The sequence below is a fragment of the Clarias gariepinus genome, chromosome 1 (assembly GCF_024256425.1).
Source record: "Clarias gariepinus isolate MV-2021 ecotype Netherlands chromosome 1, CGAR_prim_01v2, whole genome shotgun sequence".
Lineage (NCBI taxonomy): Eukaryota > Metazoa > Chordata > Actinopteri > Siluriformes > Clariidae > Clarias > Clarias gariepinus.
Window position 1 is genome coordinate 10,849,859 of NC_071100.1, and position 2,314 is coordinate 10,852,172.

Genomic DNA, 2,314 nt, shown 5'->3' on the forward strand with positions numbered 1-2,314 from the left:
AGCAATAATAGAACCCCTGTTGAGAATAATTAATTCTTCACTCAGCATTGGATATGTTCCAAAATCTTTTAAATTAGCAGTTATCAAACCAATAATTAAGAAACCTGACCTCGACCCCTGTCAGCTGTCCAGTTACAGACCAATATCAAACCTCCCCTTTATCTCTAAGATCCTGGAAAAGATAGTAGCGGAGCAGCTATGCTCATATATACATAGGAATGGCATACATGAACTGTATCAGTCAGGATTTAGGCCTCATCACAGTACAGAGACGGCGCTCGTTAAAGTAGTAAATGACATTCTATTGGCCTCTGATCAGGGTTGTGTAACTATGCTTGTATTACTTGACCTCAGTGCAGCTTTTGACACTGTTGATCACGCTATTCTTCTTCACAGATTAGAAAATGTAGTGGGAATTAAGGGTACAGCCCTCTCCTGGCTCAGATCCTATCTGACCCATCGTTATCAGTATGTAGACTTAAATGGTGATTATTCTGCATGTTCTCTAGTGGAGTTTGGCGTTCCGCAGGGTTCAGTTTTAGGTCCACTGCTTTTTTCCCTTTACATGCTTCCTCTGGGCAACATAATCCGTAAGCATGGTATTAGTTTTCATTGTTATGCTGATGATACACAGTTATATGTCTCAGCAAAACCTGATGAGAAAAAACAGCTTACTAAAATTGAGCAATGTGTGCAGGACATAAGAAATTGGATGCTAACTAACTTCCTTCTGCTAAATCCGGACAAGACAGAAGTTCTAGTCATAGGACCGCATACAGCTAGGAGTAAAATTTTAGATCATACCGTAACTTTAGATGGCCTTTCTGTTCCATCAAATGCAACAGTGAAAGACCTTGGTGTGATTATTGATTCCAGCCTTTCATTTGAAGCACATGTAGATAATATTACCAGGATAGCATTCTTTCACCTCAGAAATATTGCCAGAATAAGAAATTTATTGTCGCTAAACGACGCAGAAAAACTAGTTCATGCTTTTATCACCTCTAGGTTGGACTATTGTAATGCCTTACTGTCTGGTTGTTCAGCTAGATGCATAAATAAGCTTCAGCTAGTCCAGAATGCAGCAGCGAGAGTCCTCACCAGAACCAGAAGATATGAGCACATCACCCCTATCTTATCTTCACTCCATTGGCTCCCTGTGAAATTTCGCATTGATTTTAAAATACTACTCTTGACATATAAAGCATTAAATGGTCTCGCGCCGCAGTACCTGAGCGAACTGCTAGTGTCTTACGATCCGCCACGCCTACTTCGATCAAAGGATGCAGGCTGCTTGTCAGTACCGCGTATTATGAAAAATACAGCTGGGGGCAGAGCTTTTTCTTACAAAGCCCCAAAGTTATGGAATAGTCTTCCAAATAGTGTTCGGAACTCAGACACAGTCTCAGTGTTTAAGTCCAGGCTAAAAACCTATTTATTTAGCCGAGCATTTTTATAAATAGATTTGCCATAGGTAAAGGAGCAGATCTGGGGGACTCATGGACGTAGAGTATTATGGTGAACTGGTATGTTTGGATGCTGTCTTCCTCACTCTAATTGATCACTCAGGTTTGCTGACGGTGAGGTGATTGTTTGCTTTACATGTCAGGAAGCCCTCATGTTTGTGTTTCCTTCTGGCTCTCCCTTTTAGTTATGCTGTCATAGTTAGTCCTGCCGGAGTCTCTGCTTGCACGCTACAGTTAATATACATTCACATTATACATTGTGTGACTGTGACCATACAGTAGTTGATCAATTGGAATGGTTATTACCGTCGCGCTCACCGCCGCGTGAAAACGTCAGCGGCCAAAATAAATTAGTTGCATTTCAAAGTCATTCGTAAAATGGCCGCCAGGTGGCGCAAAGTGACATTTTCGCTCGTTGCCGTAAATACAACAGTGACCGTTATACAGCGTATCTCTGTATCTGTTTATTGTTATTTAAGTTCTGGATTATTTCAGGTACTTTAAACACATTGTTGGGTTGCTCATATGAGATGTAGTTTACAAATGAACACCTGGTTGGGTTATTTTGACCCAACAACTGGTTTATTCATTATTCTTTCCTTTCTCCAAATATCAGCCTGCAGAATGTTTGAAATATTACTGTTATTGTGTCACAGGTGTAGTTTTAAGAGTTGTTTAGGCAGGAATGCGTGTGTATACAGCTCAAAACCTCCATCAGTTGTTAAAGATAGCGGCTATTTAGAAAAAATGCCCAGTGATTTCTGAGCTTCAGGAAATCTCCCGGCGCTCTGCGCATAACACCGGGCCAACTTATGTCGGAAAGAATTTATAAACGGTTTCTAAACGTG